The 7,960-nt window shown below is 44.3% G+C and overlaps 1 pseudogene; it reads left to right on the forward strand.

Moving 5' to 3' along the window:
* The first annotated feature begins 5,707 nt into the window (after positions 1 to 5,707).
* Positions 5,708 to 6,968, forward strand: LOC100441309 (actin-related protein 3-like; annotated as a pseudogene).
* Positions 6,969 to 7,960: the final 992 nt, after the last annotated feature.

Raw genomic sequence — 7,960 nt, forward strand, 5'->3', positions numbered from 1 at the left:
CCAGGCTGGAGTGCAGTGGCGTGATCTTGGCTCACAGCAACCTCTGCCTCCGAGGTTCAAGGGATTCTCCTGCCTCAGCCTCCTGAGTAGCTGGGATTACAGGAGTGCGCCACCACGCCTGGCTAATTTTTGTATTTTTACTAGAGATGGAGTTTCACTATGTTGGTCAGGCTGATCTTGAACTCTTGACTTTGTGATCCGCCTGCCTCAGCCTCTCAAAGTGCTGGGATTACAGGCATGAGCCACTGTGCCTGGCCTATAGTTTTCTTTTGTTGCTCATGCTTTCTTGTGCCAAATCTAAGAATTGTTTGCCAAATCTGAGCTCATGAAAATATGCTCCTATGTGTTCGCCTAATAGTTTTAGCTCTTTTTTTTTTTTTTTAATTGAAACAGAGTCTTGCTCTGTCACCCAGGCTGGAGTGCAGTGGTGCAATTTCAGCTCACTACAGCCTCGACCTCCTGGGCTCAGCCTCCTGAGTAGCTGGGACTACAGGTGCGTGCCACCATGCCCGGTAATGTTTCTGGGTTTTTTTTTAGAGATGGGGTCTCACTATGTTGCCCAGGCTGGCCTCAAACTGCTGGCCTCAAGTGTTCCTCCTGCCTTGGCCTTCCAAAATGTTGGGATTACAGGTGTGAGCCACCAAGCAATATAGATCTTATATTTGGGCCGTTGAACCATTTTGAGTTAATATTTGCATCTGCAGTGAAGTAGGAGGCCAAGTTTATGTTTTGCATGTGGTTATCCAGTTTTTCTGGTACCATTTGTTGAAGAGATTCCTATGATTTGTTTTGATGGTTTAGAGACTCATTGGTCTTGGTCTGATTTTCTGTGCTGCTCACGTTTTAGCTGTGTGATCTCAGATAAAGCCCTTTACCTCTTTGAGTCGCAGTTGCCTCATCTGCAAGATGGAGATAACAATGTATCTGGCAGGGTTGTTGTGAGGATTATGGGGGGCTAGCTGGACACAGAAGGGTTGTCTTCCCTCTTTTCAGTTAGCCACAAGTAGTATCTCCTCTTAGCTTATGCAAAGCCCAAAAACAAACTTAAGGGAACATTATCATGGTCATTTTTTGTATTCTGTTTATGTCTCACTCCTTCCTGGAGTTAGGGAGGCAAATTAGATGCATTGATCTAAAAGGCCACCTGCTCCCCGCCCCCCACCATGTTGGAGGAATTATTAATAATGGAGATAATTAATTGCATCCTGATAAAGATAAGCCCTTACGGTTGGTCTAAGAAACCCTGCTTCTCTAATACTCCCTGCCCCCAAAGCCCCCAAATTCTCCATCTTTTAGGACACACAAGCAACTCCATTGGCCCACACAGAGCAATGAGCTCTTGCTTTCTTTCCTCTTTTCTCTCCCCTACTCTTTTCTTCTTTTCTTTGGGCTAAGTAACGTTTGAGTGTTTCTCTTGGACTTTTGTAAAGTACTTTGCTAAGACTTATCTCAGGTGTTTCTCATAATAAGCTTTGGAGCTCTATAGGGCAATTCCCCTCCCTTCAACCACACACAATCTGACTGCTCAAGACTCCACGGCTCTGGAAAAGGGAAGTGTCTTACCCAAGCTCACAGTGCTAGTAAGTGGGGGAATAAGACTGAGGACCTCTTGACTCCAAGCCTAGTGCTCTCTGCACTTCAAAAAGAAGCCAGATCCTCTCCCTGCCCCAGGGTCCTCTCCTGCCTACTCATAGGCTTAGCAGCCACAGTCCCTATGCCATGGAATTTAGGGCTGAAAGGGGGTTTGTTCACAGACCATCTAGGGTAGTGGCTCCCAACTCTGCCTATGCATTGGAATCACCTGGAAAACTTTAAAAATGCCGATGTCTGGGTCCCACCCCCAGAGACTCTGATGTCATTGGTCTGGGCTGTGGCCTGGGCTTCTAGGGATTTCAAAGCTCCACAGGTAATTCTAATATGCAGCTAGGGTTGTGGACTTTTGATCCAGCATTTCCCAAACATTGCTGATGATATGGATCCCCTGAGATACCTGTTAAACATACCTGCTTCTGGATTCCATTTCAGAAGCTCCAGGGACAGGCCTGGGATGCTGTGCATTTCACAGCACCCTCAGAGATGTTTGAGAATCAAAGGGCTTTCCTAATCTGCATTTTCTGTCAGTTTCACAATAGCCCTGGGAGGGAACAGGGAACAGTGTACCAGCTCCACTTGACAACTGAGGCTCTGGAAGCTTAGCAATTTGTTCACAGATGCCCAGTGAATACTGTAGCCAGAGTCAGAACTTGACTGCAACACATCACAGGAGAGGCATCTCCACGCACCCTGAATCCTTATGGAGTTCAGCCTGGGGCGCTTCAGGACAAAGTTTGATTTTTTCCCTAACTCTTGCCTTGCTTCGGTCTCTAGTCTAGCCAAGTTTCTCCCAGAGAAACACTGGTCTTCAAGGAAATCCTGGTTCTCTAATACCCTCACCAAATTCCCCCTTCTTCAGGACATACAAATGGCTTATTTCTCCTCACAGCAGTGAACTCTTTCTTTCATCTTTTCTCTTCCTCCCTCCTTCTTTCCTTTCTTTCTTCTCCTTCCCTCCTTCTCTTCCCTCCTTCCTTTTTTCTTCCCACCCCTCCAGGCCATCTAAGTAGACTGGAAATAGAGAAGTAGAAGTTTTGGGTGAGAGAGGCCCGATCTGGTGAAAATGATGCTTAGTTTCAGGAAGCCTGAATTCTAGGCCTCAGACAAACATAGCCCCAGCTCCTGTTCTGTCACTGACTGTGTGAGACCGAGGCAAGTCTCTTCTCTCTTCTGAGCCTCAGTTTCCTTTCATCTGTAACATGAAAACATTGGAACACATCTGTGGTTTCTATACCTAAAAAAAAATAATAAAAATCCTACGTTCAACTGAAAGCTAACAGAAAAAAATATCCGAAACAAAAAGCAGACCAGCTCTGGTGAAAGGGTGGGGTGTCAGCTCTACCAGCCTGCCCCTCAACAGCTGCCCCTGAAGTATATCCTTCTAACCCTGGAGCTCCACATATTCATTTACTCAAAAAATTTTTGAAAGACTTCTATGGCTAGCCTTCAAGTTGATGCTTGGCAGTTCTCTGTGGCAGAGGATATTAAAGGGATGTGTTATAGCTTCAGTCACTGGGACTTGTACCTCTGGCTCTGTGTCTCTGATGTCCCCCTATGGGGCCACACCCCAGTACCCACCCAGCACCTTTAGCCTGGCCCCCTTCTCTTCCTTCATCCTTGTCCCTGATTCCCAACCCACCTCCACACCCAATCTTTTGCTTATCTGCCCAATACTGTCTTTTCCAAGGCAGGAAGGAAAAAGCTAGATTGCGGGAGGGGGCAAACCCCTATCTCAACCCTCTTCTCCTACGTTTTGGCTCAGGTCATGGGGGGGAGGGTTTCAGTTGCTAAAAAAGGGGGAAGGGACAGTGTCACCCAGGGCTGAGGCTTAATCTACACTTGTTTGTTGAAGCTTTGAGTATCTGCCTGTTGCCTAATAAACTTGCCAGCATGGAATCCAGGGCAAACTGCTCTGTGAGGGGCCTCTAGCCATACCTCCTCCACCCATAGCATGCACCACACACACACACAAACACACACAGCTTGTTCAGAGGCTCATGGCTGGGAGTAAGAGGAGTGGGAGAAGGAGGAGGAGGAAGAGGAAGAAAAGGAAAAGGGAGTTACCCAGCTGCTGTGAACTCTACTCCTAAGTCCAGTCAGAAAGAAGCCTGTTCCTGGCCCTTCTGAGGTGGAGTCCAAAAATGGGTAGGTTTAACACGTATCCCAGGGGATTGGCATTATTGGTGATGTTTGGGAAACACTGGATCAGAGGCCCTTGACCTTGGTTGCACATTAGAATCTCCTGGGGAGCTTTGAAATCCCCAGATGTCCAGGACGCAGCCCAGATCCCTCAGACATCAGAGTCTCAGGGTGTGGGACCCAGGCATCAGTACTTATAAAGTTTTCCAACTGATTCTAATCGATAGGCAGAGTTGAGAGTCACTACCGTAGATGGTCTGTGAACAAACCTCCTTTCAGCCTTAAATTTCCATGGCATAAAGACTATGACTGCTAAGGCGGCACGTAGGCAGGGAGAGGACAACAGGGGGTGAGAAGAGCCCACTTCTCAGGGAAGGTGGCATGGAAGTAGAGAAAGCATGGAAGTGTTTGCCCACCTGCCAAGAGGATGGAGAAGAAGTCCCACATCCAGCTGGAAAGCCAAGAGCTAAAGGAGCCAATGACCTGGATAAGGTCCCCATGGGAACTAAAGGCTGGTGTAGAAACCTCACGGTCCTTGGCTCTGGGCTCCTTCCCCTGCAGCTCTCACCCCTTCATGGAAGTCGCACTCTGACAATAATTCCCATTCCACTTCTCAAGCAGTCAGGGATACGGCAGAGGGAGGAGGCCTGCTGAGGTTAACCTCTTCCTAAACACCACATGTACTAATTCCACTACCAAAAGCATCCATAGCTTCCCTTCACCTTCAAAACAAAGCCTGTACTTCTCAGGCTGGAATGACAGGCCCTTCGTCATCTGGTTTCTGCTCATCTTTCCAGCCTCTTCTCTCACCATCTCTCCCTCCCCACTGTTGGCAAAGCTCACAGTGTATTCTGCCTGGGATGCCCTCCTAACCCAGGCACTGCCTGGAAATCACCTACTCTTCTTTTGAGACCAGGACAAATGTCACCTCCTCTGGGCAGCTTTTTCTGATGTCCACCTCCCTTACTTCAGGCAGAGCTGATTAGGCACTTCTTCCTGGCTGCTTCCCCAATCCCACCTTCAGCACTCTATGCATCAGTGCCTTGTCAAGCCATATGGGACCTCCCCAAGACAAAAGGAAAACTCAGTAATACCCATCCTGCCTTTATGTACAATTTTGATATATTGTTTATAATGGATTTTCTACATTTATTCTGAAGTTTTAATATTGCATTAAAATATTCTTTACCTTAATTCCTGAGGTTTTTGGTGCCCCCTTAAATTTTTGCCCAAGGAAAAGGCCTCACCCTAGTCTAGGCCCTGTAATATTCTGTCTCCCTTAGCACCATGGCTGCCTCCTTCACTTACTTCATTCACGTTTCAGCTCAAACATCACTGCAACCCAGAAACAGACTCACAGGTCAGCTAACTACAGCAAAGGCTGCTGCTGTGATTTAGTAGAGAAAAGGGCGATCTTTTCAGCAAGTGGTAGGAGCAATTGGCTGCCTGCACGGGAAAAACAATGACTCTTATCTCCTGCCTTGCATCACATACAAACATTAATTTCAGTTGGATCGTAGACCTAAATATGAAAGGTAAAGCACCTTCTAGGAAATGAAAAGCCAGGAGGATGCATTCATGACCTTGAGGTGAGCAAAGATTTTTTAAACAGGATATAAAAAGCACTAACCATAAAGGAAAAGATTGATAAATTAGACTCCATTAAATTTAAGAATTTCTCCTTATCAAAATGAGTTAAGAGAATAAAAAGGCAACTGCATTCAGAGAAAAAATATTTGAGATATAGATACCCAAATAAAAGGACTACCTGCCTGCCTGGGTTGCAGAAGTGATGGCTGCCGACTGAGCTTGCTGCTTTCTTGCTACTGCTTAGGCTTCCTGGCTGCCTATCGAATGGTGAGGGCGGCCAGGCTGTGTATGGTCAGTCAGATAGCCCCTGTCTCCCACCACCAATCTCTGTCCCCCAGCAGCATGGAGCAGACAGCGGCGGCAACAGAAGCAGGCAAGGAGGGAAATGGTGGGAGGGCTGCAGGCCTGTGTGGTGGACTGTAGCATGGGGTATACAAAACTAGGATATGCCAGAAATATAGAACCACAGTTGATAATCCTTTCCCGTATTGCTACTAAGGAGTCACCAAAAGTGGGTGATCAATCTCAAAAGAGGGTGATGAAAGGTATTGATGACCGAGACTTCTTCACTGGTGATGAAGCAGTAGAAAAAACCTACATATGCAACAAAGTGGCCAATCCACCATGGTATAGTTGAAGTTGGACCTGACAAAAAGGTTTATGGAGCAAGTCATCCTAAATATTTAAGGGCAGAAACTGAAGACCATTATTTTATTTTGTCTGAACCTCAACTTAATACTCCAGAAAACAGGGAATATACCGCTGAAGTAATGTTTGAGTCCCTCAGTGTTCCAGGCTTGTACATTGCTGTGCAGCCTGTTCTTGCCTTAGCTGCATCTTGGACCTCCAGACAAGTAGGAGGACGGACATTTACAGGTACAGTAATAGACAGTGGAGATGGTGTCACTCATGTCATTGTTATGGCTGAAGGGTATTTGATTGGCAACTGTATTAAACACATTCCAATCCCAGGATGAGATATAACATATTTTATTCCGCAACTGCTGAGAGACTGAGAAGTAGGAATCCCTCGAAAACAATCCCTGGAAACTGCTAAGACAATAAAGGAGCACTATAGTTATGTCTTCCCAGATTTAGTAAAAGAATTTAACAAGTATGACGCAGATGGGTCAAAATGGATTAAGCAGTATACCAGAATCAATGCTATCTCAAAGAAAGAATTTTCCATTGGTGTTATTTCTGAGAGATTTTTGGGATTTGGAATCTTATTTTTCATCTGGAGTTTGCCAATCCAGACTTTACATAACCTATCTCAGAAACTGTAGATGAAGTAATTCAGAATTGTCCTATTGATGTCAGATGGCCTCTCTATAAGAATACGGTCCTCTCTGTAGGTTCAACCACGTTCAGTGACTTTGGATATCACTTGCAAAGAGATTTGAAAATAACTGTATGTAGATGCCTGGCTGAAATTAAGTAAGGAATTGAGTGGCAGTAGATTGAAGCCAAAATCTATTGATGTACATGTCATTACACACCATATGCAGCCATATGCAGTTTGGTTTGGAGGATCAATGCTAGCTTCCATGCCAGAGTTCTACCAAGTATGCCACACTAAAAATGGTTATGAAGAAATTGGACCTAGCATTTGCCGTCACAATCCGGTGTTTGGAGTCATGTCATAAAAATGACTTCATAGTTATTGGGTTTAGGGAGGTGGAGAAGAGATAATCTTTTTCATTATGTTTTGTCTGGATGGCTGGTTTTGAGGTTTTAAACCTGACTTGAAATAGTAAGACCAAACATGATTATACAGGAATATTTTAATAAGTGTATCAACATGCAAATGTAGAAGAGAAAGAAAGTGATTGTATTATTTTTAGATTGAATATTTGAATCGTATGTGTAACAAAAGAAGTGGGTTTTAGTTCCTTCTGTGCCCTGGTATTTTGTATGTTAATGAATTATCTAAGATTTGATGAATTTATCAGTGTGTAGATAGCTCTATAATTATTTAATTGTACACTTCCAAGTGTGCAATGCAAGAGCTTGTTTATATTTCACACTTTTTATACTTTGAGGATTAAAAAGTCAAAAAAATTGTGTTTGAGAGAAAAATCATGAACAAGTAAAGGATAAATTTAACAAATAGCCCCATGAGACTTGGCATACACACTAATGGGATTCCAGTTATTATGGAGTGCTTCCATACCCCTCCAGTCCTTCTCCCCAAAAGGTTTTCTTTGCAAGTGCTTTTGAAACTAAGAGCTGATATCTTGGATTAACTGATGCCTGCTGCTGCTTTCTGATTACTCACATTCTGTTTCTTGCTTTTAAAAAAACAGTAAAGACAAGAGTGTTGGACCAGTATTGCAGTTCTGTGGTGTCATTTCTTATAAAACAACAACAACAACAACAACAATAATTTGATTACCAAAATTGGCATATTTAAAGCCTAACAACATTCTAATAAAGGCACAAATTTCTTTTTAATGCTTGTTTCAAGCTCTTTAATCTCCTTATAAGTTAACTAATAAATCTATTTTTTTCAGACCTCTGCAATAGTTCTTTAAAATCACAGCCTCCGCCTTGTGGGTTCAAGTGGCTCTCCTGCCTCAGCCTCTCAAGTAGCTGAGATTACAGGCATCCGCCACCTATGCCTGGCTAATTTTTGTAT

This window comes from Pongo abelii, chromosome X (assembly GCF_028885655.2).
Source record: "Pongo abelii isolate AG06213 chromosome X, NHGRI_mPonAbe1-v2.0_pri, whole genome shotgun sequence".
NCBI classification, from domain to species: domain Eukaryota; kingdom Metazoa; phylum Chordata; class Mammalia; order Primates; family Hominidae; genus Pongo; species Pongo abelii.